Source organism: Sminthopsis crassicaudata, chromosome 6 (genome assembly GCF_048593235.1).
Source record: "Sminthopsis crassicaudata isolate SCR6 chromosome 6, ASM4859323v1, whole genome shotgun sequence".
NCBI classification, from domain to species: domain Eukaryota; kingdom Metazoa; phylum Chordata; class Mammalia; order Dasyuromorphia; family Dasyuridae; genus Sminthopsis; species Sminthopsis crassicaudata.
Window position 1 is genome coordinate 52,192,858 of NC_133622.1, and position 17,781 is coordinate 52,210,638.

The window sequence follows — 17,781 nt, forward strand, 5'->3', positions numbered from 1 at the left end:
ACCCCACAACCTTATCTCACGTAGCAATTTAATTAGTTTTCATGGGCTTAATTATTATTCCTATAGAGATATCTATATCCAGTTCCAGTCTCCCCCCTGAGCTTCAGTAATTTGAATAGCACAATTGTTTACCTAACAGCCTACATAAGTCAATGTCATTCTTATCTCTTCATTGCTTGAGCATCCCACCTTGCCCTAAAACCTCACTTGGTTCCATCCATTCAGTGCCACAACCACATAAGCAGTCTGAATTCTTTGTTCCTCCTTTGCTTTCTCTGCACTTGCTGAGGAATCTTTTTAGAAATGAGGTAGATTCAGAAAGAGGAGGTCTGGGACCAATAAAACTCATGACATCAAAGTAAATGAAATGGTTTTGCAGTTTCTCAAATCTATTCCCAAAGCAGTTTATTGCTTTATCTATTCCAACACTATGAATTTGATCACTTAATTATAAAGTAATGTTCTTATAACAGGTACAATAAGGGGAAGAGAAAAGGCAGTTTAAGTGTGGTGCTTACTCAAAACTTTAAGATGACAATTAAAGTGAATGACTTGCCATTGATCATTGCAAACCTGAAGTTGCTTGGCCCCTCCTGTTGACATATTAACAGAGGGAGGATATATAGTCCCTTTTTCTTGAAAGATCACTCCTCTTCCCTTAACCTTTTGAATTTATGCTCCTGCACTGAACTTGTCAAATGACACGAATCAGAAATGAAACTGTAAATGAGCCTTTCCTTCCCCCTCTACTTTCCTCCTAAAGAAGGAAGGATGACCATATTTCAAAATGCATTCCCTGCTTTTGTACTGTATAATAAAATCTGTTTTGACACATAATTGACATGTAGTCACAAAATAAACTTTTCAGTCTGGGAAGAAAATGCTCTCATCTTATTCTAATAAAATGTTCTTTCTACAATATACATTTTTCTCTAGCTAATGTTAGCCTATCTACCTTATATAACAATAGAAGTGTCTGTTCATGGCCAATCAATCACCATGCACAACAATTTCGGTGGGAGTGGTATCTGCTTAAATACTCATTTAAAATGGAATCTTCTAGTATATCATCTAATGAAGGCTTTGAAAATAAGTAGCAGATTTAAGCAGTTGGTAACACAGTCAGTTTAGACTTTTTTTTTCCTTTTCTCATTGACTCTTTCCTGAAAATCTATGGCTAAATACAATTAAATAAAGATGCTTGAATTTCTTTTTATAATGAGCCTCAGAAGACATAGGTAGATCACCCAAATAGTCCAACATTTTCTTTGTGTAGTGCAGTGGGGAAAGCAATTTTCACACCTGCCATTTTTTTAAAGGTGATAGCAGCCAGAAATAGTCCTGGTAATGGTTATTTCTGTATATTTTGTGCTTTCTTTCTTTGTTCTCTCATCCAGCACAGGAGGGTTGGCAAAGCAGAGAACTGATCATTACTCTGTTAACTCCTTTTCTTTTCTTTTGAAAGAGTATGTTACAAAGGAAGGGGCAGTTCCTATCATTTCTAACTGTGGAAGAAACCGCATAGCTATGAAATATATGGTATTAGTAATGGAAAAGACCTTATAGATCATTCATAAAATGAGGGGGTTGGACTAGAGCATCTCTAAGGGGCCTTTCCTTACAGCTGAGGAAACAGAGGCTTGAAAAGATTGTTAGTTAGTAGGAAGTGAATCCCAAGATAAGGAAGATGATAACTTTATATCTTCCTATTCTAAAGAGCTTATGTTCTAAGCCAAAATGAGTCATCTTGGCTCATAGTATCATAGACCCAGCCCTAGAAGGATCCATAGAAAACATAACGCCCAATCCTTTCATTGTATTGCTGAAGATACTCATGTCACATGGTTATTGCCTAAGGTTACAGAGGTATTAAGCACTGGAGGCAGGATTTGATTCCATCTCACACTATGATTTGCTATATTATCACAAATAATCTTTTATAAATAAAAATGTAATGGTAAGATGAGAGAAGGGGAAAAACAAACAAACAAACAAACAAACAAACAAAAAAACCTCAAAACAAAAAACTAAACATTTTCCTGATTTTAGAGCAAGGGGAAAGGGATATATTCTTCCAACCAGAGACTAGTGAAAATTGTGTTATGTTCTGGGAAAGATCTTAGAATGTACCATTAAAGAAAAGATTCATGCATATTTGTAATAGATGACATAAGATCAAAATTATTTATATTTTTGATAAAACTATTAGACTAGCTCAAGAGGATTCTATCAGCACAGGAATTGATCACAGAATTTAGATATGGAAAAGACTGTGCTGCAAAATCCAAATATCTTGTGAACAAAATATAAAGCTATGGACTAGATGAGAGTATGGTTAAACAGATGTGAAATGATGGAATAACTGGGCTGCCAAAAGAGTGATCGATGGATTGAACTTAAAGAGAATTAATGAGTCCTGAGCCATAGTGATCTGTCATTGGTCCATTGTTATTTATTATTTTAATTCATGAATTAGATCATCTTCCATATGATATGCTACTATATCTACCAATGGCAAAAAGAAGGAAGAATATGGTGGATGACAGAAGAAACACAAATATCCACACAGGCTGGAATGGGAAGCCCATTCTAATAACATAACATTTGAGAAAATATGAAGTATTATATTTGAAATCAATTTCATAAATACAGGATTGGTGGAACTACTAGTCAAAAGCTATGTGTGCAAAACATCTAGGAGTTTTGGGGTACAATCTCAATAAAAACCGCTGATATGGCAAAAACATGAAAGTATTTAAGGACTATTAATGATAAGAGATACTATTTCTGATACCTATTCCAATACCTATCTGAGGTATTGATTTCATTTGTGATCTACATTTAGGGAAAGGTGGTGATAATCTAGAGCATGTCCTAAGGATTGCTAATTGACTCTAAAATGGCTATAATATCACATGAGGATCAGCTGAAGGAGCAGAAGTTTAGCCTTGAGAAGAGAAGACTTGAGAGAGCTTTAAAAATTACCTTCAAGAACACAAATATACAGGAGAAGAAATAAATAAATAAATAAATAATAAATAAATAAAAGTTTAGCAAATTATTTTCCTTCTTTGGGCCTCTTTTCTCATCCATAAAATAAAAGGGCTAGACTTGAGGAGTAATATGAAATTCAAAAAGAAATGACTTCCTGCAGACCTTATAATGACTTAGAAAACTAAATAATAATATTAATAACAATAATAATAGTGACCACATTTTCTATGCTCTTATATTTTTAATTATTTTGTTAAAAACATTTCCCAATTATATTTGATCTGGAGGAGGAAAGACCTTTTAAGTTCTTCACAGATATATTAATGCATAGAAACATAAAGACATTCCTAGAAACAGCCTAAGGGAGTGGGTGTATCATTATGCAGATTAAGAGAAGACACTGCTTTGTTACATTACAAATGATGATGATAACTATCTGGGTACCACAGAGTAAGTCTGAGACTCTCTCTCCTGGAAAGAGAATGATATCAATGCCACAATGGAAATTATTAGTTTATGTCTAAAATCAAGAGTAATTCTCCATTTCCATCAGCAAATCTTATTTGTGTCTTCTGTATTGATACAGTGCCTGGTATATATTTGGCAATAAGTAAATATTTGTTGAAATATTATTATGTAATAGAAAAAATGAGCATCCATTCCAATAAAGTTAGGAGTAAAACAAGGCTGCTCATTGTCACTTGTTCTCTTTGACACAATACTATAGATATTAAATCAATAAGGCAAGGGAAAAATTTGAAGGAATAAGAATAAGGAAAGAAGAAGCAAAAGTATCATTTTGAAATGGATATGATAGTGTAGGTTAGAAACCTTAATGAGTCAACTAAAAATTTAAAGAGTAACTTCACTTCACTTATGAGAAATCAAAGATGCACCTAGCAAATAGGAAAAATAGTATTTGCTCATAGGTAGGACTAGTTAGCATAATTAAAATCCTATATAAGTTAATTTATGTATGAAATGTCTTATCAATCCAAACTACCAAAGAGTTCTCTTACAGAACTAGAAAAAAAAAACAATTACAAAATTCAAACAGAGATGGAAAAATTCAAGAATATAATGGGAAATAATGAAATGAGAACAAAAAGAGTATAGTAAAGTCAGATTTCAAAGTACACTATAAGGTATTACTTCTCAAAATAATTTAATGCTGGTCAAAATAGATATCAAACAGTGAAAAAGATTAGGTACACAATATTTCAAAGCAAACTTACCTACTACCTAAATGTTTGATAAAGACAAACTGTGGAGGTATTAGAATAAGAGTTCACTATTTGACAAAAACTAGTAAAAATATTATATAGCAACATAGAATAAATTAGTCTTATTACAATCACTCACATATCATAGAAAGATAAATTCCAAATGGGTACATGATCTAGACATAAAGGGTCACATCATAAACAAATTTTAAAAATTAGAAAAAGTGCATCTTAGATATATTAATGGGGGGAAATTTTCATAATCATATAATAAAGAGCACAAAAGATAAAATGGATAATTTTGATTAGATAAAATTTTAAAGCTTATTGTAGAAACAAATCCAATAAAGCTTAGAATAAAAGGGAAATACCTGGAAAAGAATTGTGATAAGTTTTTCTTTCTGATAAACATTTAATTTCCAAGTTACATAAGGAAGTGATTCAAATTTCCCAACTAAAAACATGAGTAGGAATATGTAGTTCCTGAGGAAAGAAACCCTATAATAGTTATAGCCACATATGAAAAGAAAACTAATTAAAATCACTACTAATTAGAGAAATTAAAATTATAGCAATTTAAAGATCCCACATCACATCCATCAAAGATGGCAACTATGGGGGAAAATATTAAGTATGGCAAAAGGGGAAAATAATAAAAATTGTAGAGGCTGTAAGAAAACAGCATACTAATGCAGTGTAGGTGGACCTGTGAAAGGATACAACCATTCTAGATGGTAATTTGGAGTTATATCAAAAAAATAATAATAATAATAACTAAACCATGAGTGTCATTTGACCCAGCTCTATCACTTGCTAGGCCTTTACCCAAAAAAGATTAAGGAAAAAGGGAAAGGTGCTATACATAAAACAAAATAAAAATTTATAGCAGTCCTTTTTGTTGTTGCAAAAGATGGAATGTCTATCAGTTTAGTAGGGGTGATGTTTGTAATGTTTATGATGTTAAAAAATAAAACATCAATAACACATACACATAGACAAATAAATCAAGTGTCTGCTGGCAAATACCACAAAATGTAGACCAAACAGAATGGGAATTTATCTTTAAATTAACTATCCTCATTTAAAAAATTCAGTTGTTGAAGCTAAGCAGACAAATGGTCAGAAGATTTGATATCTTTGAGACTGTTAGTAAGGAACCTCTGCTAAAGAGGAGAATTTAGCAGGCTTTGGCAAAGGAAGAAGTACTGATTCTCTTTTTCCTTAACATTGTTAAATTTCTAGAAAGAGAAATCTATAAATTCTTTCCCCTTTGCCTTGTCCTTATCCATTCTCTCTAGGTTTTTTCAATCTTATTTTTATTCCCCACCATTCCACTGAAATTGCTATCTTAAAGAATCAACAATGACCTCTTAATCATCAAATCCACTGTCCTTTTCTTAATCCTTATAATCTTTGACCTTTCAACAGGTTGGGACAAAGCAAATTCTAAGTGCAATATATAGTGAAATACTTTGTACCAAGGAATCAATACAAATATACAATGATTTGTGCCAGAAAATTGTGAGAGATTTTCAAAGATCAATTAATCTCAACCCCTATTATTACAGAGAGGGAAACTGAGGACAAGAGAGATTTAATCAAATGAGTGCCTTTCTTGCTACCTTCTCATTTGGATTTGGTAATATAATATTCTTTTGAGTTTCCCTTTATTATATGACCATTCCAATCCAGCTTCTTCCAATAGTGTCCTTCTTCCTATATACTTTAAACCATTCCTCAAGACCATTTTAAATTTTATTTACTTCTCTTTCTATGTATTCTCTCCCTTATTAGTCAGTTACCACCATTATATCTACCTGAAAGCTCTGTGTTTGTCCATTCTAAATGTATACTTTTAGATCTAGTCTTTCTTGAATTACATATCTACTCTTTCACCATCTTACTGAATATCTGAATAGGGGCACCTAGATTATATACTTTAAAGGTCACCATGTCTGTGATTACAATGACTTGAATTCAAACATAATCTCAGATACTTACAAGTTGTGTGATCCTAACCAATCCACATAACTTATTTTTGCTTCAATTTCCTCATCTGTTAAATGGAGATTATACTAGCACCTAATTCACAGGATTGTTTTTTAAACTCAAATGACATATAAGTAAAGTGCTTAGCACAGTGACTGGTACATAGGAAGAGCTATATAAATACTAGTTTAATCACCATTATGATTCTTTATCATGTGTTCTTCAAATTCAACATGTCCAAAAATGAATCATTTCTTTGTATCTCAAATCCTGCACTGCTCTCCAACTTCTTGTTAATGTTTCCACCATTTTCCCAGGCATAATACTTTGAAACTTATCAGTCATCTCTGTATTCTCCTTTGCCTTTGTCCTGTTCATCCATTGAGCATCCAAAAGCTATAAGTTGTAATTATGAACTAACTCTCAAACATATCTCTTCTTTTTACTCTATTCCAACTTCCATTACATTAACTTCCATTACATTAATTCAAGTCATCACTACCTCTAGACAAGACTTATTCTGTAGTAATAAAGAAGTACTATGTTAAGCCATGATTACCTCTATAATCTTTAAACTAGTCTCTCTCCTTTTAGTCTTCTCCATTTAATTTAGCCCACACGTTTTATTTGAATTAAAATTCTTAATGTATAGATCTAATTATACCACTTCGTAGGTATAAAGTCTTCAAGGACTTTCCACTGCCTCCTAAATAACGTCGGTTCTCATTTTTAGTATTCAAAGACTTCCACAGACTATTTGTAATTAGTTTTCTTATTCTAACTAATTAATTGGCTTACCCTATACTCTAGTCAAGTTTAACTATTTCTTCATCACAAAGCTTAGATCTCCTTTTGAATCTTCAAGTCTGCATGCAAAATCCTTCCCTTCTACTAATACCATTTGAAATTCTACCTATTTTTCATGAGTCTGAGCAAATGTCACTTTTTCTTATTGCCTTTCATGGGGCTCACATCAAACATATTCTCAAACTTTTTGAATTCCATAATACTTTGTATACCTTATGTACTTTTACACCTAGTTTTTTAATATATACATATACATATATACATAATATATACATATATACATACATATACATATTAATATATACATATATACATATACATATATATATATACATATCACATTTATAATTATTATTTATTATATATTGTCTTCCCTTGTAGAGTATAATGTTCTTGAGGAAAAGAACAGTGTCCCTTTTAGCATATAACATAACACTTTACTATAATCCCATAATATAAAGAAATAATTAATAAAGTAATATAGCATATAATATGCATATGATATAATTATTCAGTGTGTGTTAGTATATTATATACAAATGATCCATAACTAAACAGCCTCATTACAAAATATCCCCTGGTTTTACTGAAAAAAAGTAGGAAATATTAATGATTTATACATCAATAAGAGGGGCGAAAATTATCTGTTTATGATAGCATAACAATAAAAATCTTATTAATTCCATGTAATTAGTCCCAGGATGGTCCAACTATAATTGGGGATTGTAGAGAGAAAAGTTCTAATATTTATTTCATGTTTAAAAAAGACATTGCCTTTATTATATGTAAACCACTGTATTTTTCAAAAATGTGTCACAGAGTTTTAGTAGAAAATCATTCATCCCTTTTTTCCTCTCCCTCAAAATCTGAGTCATTTTCCTCCATCAGATAAAAGATTAAATTGGCTGGCCTGAGGCAAGCCCAGGTGGTGCCCTCATGTTTATCTTATGCCCATATTGCCTCACACCTGCTGAATGTTACTTCATTCTGTTCTTTTTCATAATAGCCCTATAATTGCATTACTAATAATAGTACTTTCACAGGTGGACACATGAAGCCAATGTCTGTATTCCAAATTGGTACTATTTGTCTTTGATTGGCTGAAGGCATTTCCCCAATTTGAAATTGATTTCGGTTCTCTTTTCCAGTAAAACATGGAAGAGCAGTAGCTTTCTCTAGAACAGCACATGCTCCTAAGATATCTATATTAAAGATGCTGTACCTGAGAGTGAAAAGAAGACAATCCATATCAAAGCAGGTGAATGACATTTTTTAATGATTTAATTTGTTGTTTTTTAGGTTTTTTGTTTGTTTTGTTGTTGTTGTTTATTTCTTTTGAAATGAGCTTTTTTCCTAAGGAAAAAGCTCATAGTGACGGAATAAAACAATGAAACTTCAGTGAATCCAGCTATAGAAAAAAACCAAAATTGAGCAAAAGAAAAAAAGCACAACTATCATTTTGAGATAACATATATGTTACATGTTAAAGTATCATTTGGCTCTAAAAATCCATTTAAAACTAGGGTATATTGGGATATGATACCAACAGCAAACTAAAAAGAATATTAGAACTAGAAAAGACCTTAGATATAAGAACATCTAGGTTCAACTTGCTCAGTCAATGTATGAAGAAGGAATTCCATTACTAGAAAAGTAAATTATTTGTGAAGCTTTGAACAAGTCACTATTTTAAAATCATCTTTATAATTATTTATTCTGACTGATCCAATTACAAGGGGAAAGAGTACTATACCTTGGGAACTATCCATTCCCTCCCCTCACTATGACCCCATTAAAAAAATTTCATGATTCTGTGGCTCTGGTCTTACTAGAGTTATAACAACTCAAAGTTGAGTGCAACTACAAATGTTACCATTGGTGCTACAAGAAAAACTGCTAATTAATGATTATTTTGAAAAATAGAACATGATAAAATTCACATAACTCAACCCAATAAGAGAAAAAAAAGGAAAACTTGTGATCCCCAAATTATGGGAATGATTGTAGGGGATAGAATAATGGAGTTTGGATTCAGTACGATATGATCAAATCCAATCTCTGATACTTATCTATGTGACAGTGGCCAACCAACCAATTCTAAATCTCAAAGTAATAATTTCTTGGCAGGCTAGTTAAGAAAACCAATAGAGATAATCTATACAAAGCAATTTCATACTCTAAAATGATAGAAATGTCAGTTTTTTCTTATGATAATGATGTTGTTGATGATATATTGTGTCTAGTGAATAGAGAACCAACCATAGAATCAGGAAAATCCAGAGTCTAGTTACTGTCTAATACATGTTGGCTGTGTAATGGTGGGTGGGTTACTGTGTGGTTTTATATCAATTCTCTACCATAATAAGTTCCAAAAATTTTTTTTAATGATTTAATATTTTATTTTCCCCATTTATATACATTTTTTTAATATTTATTTTTAAAACATTGAGTTCCAGATTCTCTCCTTTCCTCCTCACTGCTCTCCTGTCCACCCCATTGAGATCCATATGAAGTTATGGGAAACATTTCCATAAAAGTCATATTGTGAAAGAAATAATAGATCTCCTTTCCCACAAAAAAAAAAAAATCTCAAGAAAATTAAATAAATTATGATCCAATCTGTATTCAATCACAATCAGTTCTTACCATGAGTATGGATAGCATTTTTCAATTATATTGGATCATTGTATGGCTGACAATAGCAAATTTATTTACAACTGAATATCCCACAACATTTCTGTTACCTTGTTCAGTGTACATTTCACTTTGCATGAGCTCATGGAAAATGTTCAAGCATTTTCTAAGAGCATTCTGCTAATCGTTTCTTATGGAACAAAAGTATTCCATGATAATCATATAAAACAATTTATTTAGCCATGCTCCAGTTGATGAACATTCCTTCAAATTCCAATTCTGCCCTGAGGATAAAAAAAAAGCTGTTACCATATATTTATATATATATATGGGTCCTGTTCTTTTTTTAAAACATTCTTTTGGCATGCTTGCCTAGTAGTGGTATTGTCAGATCAAAGGGTATGCATGATCTTATAGATCATTGGCTATAGATCATCCTTTTCATCATTGATCCATTGAAAAATGGCTCTTAATTTTTTTAAATAAATTTGACTCAGTCCCCTTTATGTTTGAGAAATGAAGCCTTATCAGACAAATTTGCTTCAACATTCTTTTCACGATTACTATTGTGAATTGTACTTCCCCTCTCCCCTCAATTATTCTATTCTTTCTCTCCTTACACCCAAACCTTCCTCATAAGTGCTTTGATTCTGGCTACCACCTTCCCTAAATTTCTTATAAATAATAAGTATCATCCTCCCATATAGAAATGTCAACATATTAAGTCCCTTATGATCACTTTTCTGATTACTTCCTTATGCTTCTCCTGAGATCTGTATTTGTAAATCAAATTTTCTACTCAACTCTGGTCCTTTCATCACAAATGCTTGAAAGTCCTCTATTTTTCATTCTCTTTCCACCTTTTCCCCTGAGGGATTATTCTCATTTTTTGCTGAATATGTGATTCTTGGTTGGAATGTTTGCTTCATTGCTCTTGGAATATTCTAAGCCCTGTGGCCCTTTAATGTGGAAGCAGATAAATCTTGTGTTATCCCGACTATGGCTCCATTATACTTGAACTGTTTCTTTCTTGATGTTTGCATTATCTTCTCCTTAACCTGGGAATTGTGGGATTTGGCTATAATATTCCTGAGAGTTTTCATTTTGGGATCTCTTTCAGGGGGTGATTGGTGAATTCTTTCAATTTCAGTCTGATGGTCTGATGATTCAGACCAGTTCCAATGATCTTGTGATGAAGGGAACCATCTACACACAGAGAGAGGGCTGTGGGAACTGAGTGAAGTTTACAACATAGCATTTTCACTCTCATTGTTGCCATATACCTTCTAGTTCTGCTTACTTCACTTAACATTAGTTCATGTAAACCTCTCCAGGCCTTTCTGAAATCATCCTGGTGGTCATTTCTTGCAGAACAATAACATTCTATAATATTCATATACCACAATTTATTCATCCATTCTCCAATTGATGGACATCCACTCAGTTTCCAGTTTTTTTTTTTTTTTTTTTTTTTTTTTTTTTTTTTTTTTTTTGCCATTACAAAAAGGGCTACTACATTGTGTTAGGATTACAAGGTGATAACTCAGGCTATCTGGGCAATTCTCTGGCTCAGAATTCACACCTTTGGTTCAGGCCTTTAAAGGGAGTTTACACCTTTGGACTTCTGAGGTAGAGTTTACATGTTTAAAGGAGTTTGCACCTCTAGAAAATTGTTTGTTCGGTTTTCCAGCAAGTTACTCAGCTTTTCACTCTTTATTAAAGTAGGACTCTGTTTCCAAGTTTGAGATGCAATGTCCTCTTTGTGAAGCTCTTATAAGAGATCCTTCTAGGGACTTTTATGTAGTTTTTCCAAAGTGTTTACTAATCTCCTGGCCTAACCTCTGGTCTATGAGTGACCAAAAGCACTCTTTTCTACCCTGAAAATGTGAGGAGAGTCCCAAATCCACTCTGTCTATAACTTTTAGTCTTCTAGTGCTTTTTCTCTCCCTGCATCTATGAGCCAGCAGTGCAACATGGATCTGAGTATAGGCAAAGAAACAGAGTCCTACTTCAGGGCTAGCAAAGAGACTTTTCCAATCTCCCCCTGACCAGTTCTTTTATCCCTTCACCAGACTGTGGGCTGAGACCTCCAGAACATACTGCCACAATAGCAGCTGCCACTTTTGCTGCTGATGATTTAGCGGTCCCCAAAGCCCACTCTTGGTTTGCTGGGGTCCACTCACAACCTTTCCTGACAATCTTAGAAGTTGTCCTCAGTCTCAGTGGTCTGGGAATCTCCAGTACCACCACTGATTCAGTGCCTAGGTTTGCTCCTAGTTTTCTAGGGCTGGGCTATGCTAGCTTAGTCTATTCCAGGATCGAACCACTTTCTCACTCTGGTGCAACAGACCTTCTAAGTTGCCATTGGCTAGAAAATTATTCCAATTTATCTTTCAGTGGGTTCTGACTCTCTGAAATTTGTTTAGAGATATTATTTAAAGATATTTGGAGAAGTTTGGGCGAGAGCCCAACTTTTACACTGTTATCTTGGATGTGATCTCCAATTACAGTTATTGATCAATATTGGCTGAATGAGGTCACAAAAAGAGCACGTCTCATTGTTCCCAAAATTAATATATAGTATATTATTATCTTGCATCAACCATTGAAAGAAATCATGTTCTTTTAAGCTTCTTTGATTCTGTTAGGGATGTTGTATTACTTTTTTTTTTCTTTTTCCCAACTCATATCTGCTTCCTCTGCTTGTTTTAATTTATTTTAAGGGAAAAATAAACACATTTCCTATGTGAGTTAATATTGGCTTCATTACTAAAATATTTGCATGTTTTGCCACTGTTATCTCATTCCTATTTGCCTAAATGCTGAATTCCAAATTATTCAAGTAAGTTAATAACAGATCATCCAGTATGATCCTAATTAGTTTGTGAACTTACCAACAACTGAGATATAGCACTTTGGGATGGAAGCACCTGCTGAACCCTGCGACGGCGTGCTATCACTTATTTGGCTTACCTCCAAAGTCTAATGAACCTGTCATTTTTTATTATGCTTCTGTGAAGCTTCTAATTCTCTTCCAAGTTTACTTCATAAAAAAATAAACTTTTACATGCAATGCATTTAATCTTAGCCCACCCTCCACCCAACCATCAAAATTCATAATGGCCTCAAGGGGCAGCCAAGAGGCACAATTGGATAGAGTACCAGGACTGGAGACAGGAAAACATCTTTCTGAGTTCATTTGGGTATCAGACATTAGCTCTGTGGCTTAAGCTTATTTGTCTCAGTTTCTTTATCTGTAAAATGAGCTGGAGAAGAAAATCACAAACCATTCCAACATCTTTGCCAAGGAAACCACAAATAGGATCAGGAAGAATCCGGCACAACTAAAATGACTGAATGATAACAATTAATAATGTGAAGAGAGAAGTGAGCCTTGTCTCCATATTAAGGAATTTGGAATATCAACACAGACACATACATTTATAGACATAGAAATGTGGATAGTAGTAGCTATTCTTAGATCCATGGAGGCAAAAATCAGTTCCCTGTAAACTTGCTTTTCTTTACACTTGGTTTTTGGATTCAAATACCATAGAGTCATAAAGTGAAAAGGAATTTACATATAGATGAGTCAAACCATTCATGATATAGGTGAAGGTATTTTTTGTCTTTCTTCCTTTCTTTCTTCCTTTCTCTCTCTCCTCTGTCTCTCTCTGTCTCTGTCTCCATCTTTGTCTGTCTGTCTGTCTCTCTCTCTCTCTCTCTCTCTCTCTCTCTCTCTCTCTCTCTCTCTCTCTCTCTTTCTCTAGAGTATATACATGATTTATTTATCCAAAGCTTTCTGCCTAAGAATAATATGAACAATGTGAGCTTAAACCTCCAGGTTTGCCATTTTGTATTCCTTGCTCTCAAATACAGTTTTTGAGAGCTTTATTGACCTTGTTAGAACTGCTCTTGGATATGCTTCCTCCTTCTATTGCATTAAGTGTTATAAGGCAAGAGGTAAGAATGCCTTTGTAAAATTCAATTCAATTATACAAATTTTATTTATTTTGGGGGGAGGCATGAAATTAGGGCTGTGCCTTACCCAGAGTCACACTGCTAGGAAGTGTTAACTGTCTGAAGTCAGGTTTTAAGGTCCTCCTGATTCCTGGGCCAATGCCCTATCCACTGAACGATCTAGCTGCCTCTACAAACTTTTATTCAGAGTCTACTCTGGTAGGCACTGAGATTACCCAAAAACAAAACAAAATAAAACAAACAAAACCATTAAAAGAATAATAAAATTATCCTTCCTCTCCAGGAATATGAATATAGATGACAAGATTTAACATGTTCACAGATAAACTAATTCATAGAGTACATAATACCACTTTATACCTGATAGGTGTCTTTATCCATATATACATACATACATACATATATATATATATGTATGTATATATATATATATATATATATTAGTAATTTTTAAAATGTCTACAAATATACATACGCACATTTATTACATGCATATACATCTTTATCTCTCTCTCTCTATATATATATATAGAGAGAGAGATAGACACACATATATACATACATGTTTTATATGTTATCTTCTCCCTTTAGAATATAAGCTCATTGTGAGTAGGAACTATGTCATTCTTTGTATTTTTGTCCAAGTATTCAATGTATTGACTAGGCCTTGAGAAATACTTAAGTTTCATCAATTGCTGCTGTTTGAGAGAAATTATTAACAACTGGAATTTTGTTTGGAACTTGTCAGAAGGACCCTCAAATCAGTAGTTCTTATTTTAAGATTAAAAAGAAGATAGGATGCTATTCATATATCAAATATTTTAGCCAATTCCTGATTGATGAGTATCTTCTTTGTTTTCTATATTGCTACCACCAAAAAGTGTTGTTAAAATGTATATTGATGTTTATAGTTGCTAGAAATATATGGTGTATGTGGACTTTCTTATTATCAATGATGTTCTTGGGGCATAAGTCTAGCAGCAGAGCTTTTAAATCAAAGAGAATGGACATTTTAGTCACTTAGTTGCATAAATCCAGATTGCTTTCGAAAATGGTTGTAATGTTCAGAAAGGCTAGGAATTCTAGGAGGCGGAATTAGGCATGGATAGTAACTCTTTTAAGAATTATGGATACACTCAAAGATTGTTCTATGAAATGAGGTACATCAGTTTCTAGATTTTGTTACAATGAGCATTATGGTCCTGTTCATTGATGTAGGTCCTATTTTGGTAGTTTTAACTTGCTCTGCAAAGTGCATAAAGCATGTGTGTACAGATACACGTATACATATAGCTATACTTATAGGCAAATGTGTAGATTCATAGACAAATGAACTAAGAAAAATGGACAAAATGATCATTCCTAACATAGTCTCTCCTTAGACTAAAAATCTTTTTATTCTCTGAAATTTATATGGTAATAGTTCCATGGAAAAGAATTAATTTTCAATTGCTATTTCAGATCCCGATGTGACAAGGACGGTAAACTGGTTGCAGCCTTTTTTGGAAGCTGAGACACTCAGTCTCAACATTTCACAGGGAACCTTGCGCATATCTCATGAATGTGCAAATTTTCCCTTTGCAGACATACTCTTGCTTAAAACAAAGCATTTATAGATGACATCTGTGGCAGGTGAAAAGCTCATAATGTCTTTCAAAATGCAAAAGATTGCTTATTATGATCTGATTTTTTTGAACATACATTCTCTGCTTTCCTTTTCCTTAAGATATCACACTGACTTCTGTGTAATTAATATGTTTTATATAAATGGCATCACCTACATTGATGATACATGTGGGGGAAAAAAAGTAGAACAAGCTGAATAAACATATTGTCTCAAAAAAAGGTAAAACTTTCTAAATCAAGCTTACACAAAGCCAATGCATATGCATATAAGATTAATTATAGATGAGCATTTCTGTTAAATTTAGAGGAATTAAGTCAGACTCATGATCTCAGTTTCTTTTTGACTAGAATTTTGAAATCATTAGAAACTATATGAATCTATTCAATAACTTCATACTGAAAAAGTATATAATGGACTCTCTGTGTTATTGATAAGTCATGACCCTAAACCTGATTTGTGGCAATAAGTTTTTAAATCTAGACAGTCTCCCCATATGTATGGTATTGTTCAAGTTCACTCCTTCCAGGTTTGAAGAAAGCAGTAAGGTGACTTCACAGCTCCTATTAAAATAGTTGATTATCAAGATTCTATAGAAGCACATGTATTCTAAAATTTAATACACAGAAGTTAAAATATTTACAAATGCAAATTATTTTGATCAATAAACCTTTTTCATAGATATAAACATTCAAATAGATGAAATAACATATTGAACTAATGTCTAAATAATCAAACTAAAATCCTATAACAAAACCCATCAATTTAGATACAAAATTATATAATCTACTAATATTCCTAAGTCCTGCACTCAGGGAATCTCTCTATAAAATCACATGCAGCTAAGCCTGCAAACTGTCTACCTCATCTTAGAGAGAAGAAATGGTCAAAATGTTGCTTGGATGAATTCTACCTCAATGGGAGGTCAGAGTCAGGAGTTAACATTAGGAGTTAATCCTGATAGTAGTATATTGCTGTTCTATAGGAAACCCTTTGCTCCTATGAAATTATGTTATCTGATTAAAGTCAACATGACACAGAGAAGACTAAACTAACCAATAAGTCAACAAACTGGAGGGAATAGAGATAGTAAATATTTGCTGAATATAATTTAACGATAGCAAAGAATATTGAATTTGGGAGTTGGAGTACCTCAGTTTCAATCCTGACTTCACAGTTGACTACTCATGGGATCAATTCACTTTCAGATCTCTCGTCCTTAGTTTCTCCATCTATAAATGAAGGAATTGGTTTGACTTAGATGATTTCTAAGTGTATTCTACTTCAAAAATTGAATATCCTATGAACTGCTAGGTACACACTATTTTTATCTTTCAAAAAAACCTTTACATTTCTTCAGCATGGCTTACTCCCTCCAGCTACACATTGTAGCTCAAGAATTGCTATTGCAAAAACAAACAAAGTAAAACAAAAATAAAAAAATTAATTGCCCAATGAACAATATTTTGGTGATAGCCTACACTTAATTTAACTAGGTTTGTTGGTCCTCAGTTGACAGCCACAGAGTCAGAGCCTCACAAAACCTATCCAGGTGGAAAGAACATAAAAGAACTTTATCAGAATTTTTGAGAACCTATGGTTTTACTGCTGCTACAACATGGTACCTCTTGATAAGTCTTTACTGGGAGGAAATTCATACTAAATTTATGATGGATGGGTGGGTGGGCGAATGAGTGTGTGTACATCTATCAAGTGACATTCCCTGGTGGAATGGGCAGATGAGAACAATTTGTTCCAATGGCCATGAAGGCAGGTGAAGCAGGTGCTGTGGAGTGCACAGAGCTTGGTAAGATATCCACTCCATCTCCAGCTATTACCAGTCATGATTCTATCTTACCACTGAATAAAGATGGCTCTGGAAAACAGGATGAGTCTGATGACTTCATGAACTCTGCCTCCCTTAAATCCAGTTTATGCATTAATCAAAAGACATCTCCATGACTTTAATATAGTGATATCATTTTAGTTCTATTCAAGAACAAAGGATAATAATCAACCAACAATCCTATATATATATATGTATGTATATGTATATGTATATATATATGTATGTATATGTATATGTATATAAAATATACTGTATATTTATTGAATTCTTAGCTTTCTTCTATTCTCATAATTTTATTTTTTTTCAAATTGATAGATTTTGAGTTGACATCAAGTACTTATTTTTTTCCATTAATACAAAAATACAAACTAAATAGTGATCTTGAGTTACAAAAGCTGACGACATTTTAATTTGGACAGTAGAGCAAGAAAATCCTTAGATTTAGTTCAAGGAATTAGCTGCACCATTGTGAATTTGGGAAGGTCTTCATCCATTTCACTGACAATGAAGCCTTCTAGTTACAAATCATCTTTCTTTTTATGTAATTGAAATGTTTCGGGTTCAAATATGGGATTTGAAGAATCTTCCTTTCTCGTGCATAAAGAATAAGTTGATTTAACAACAACAACAAAGTGCGTCATTCATTATACAATGACATGGAATTTCTGATAAATGTAAAG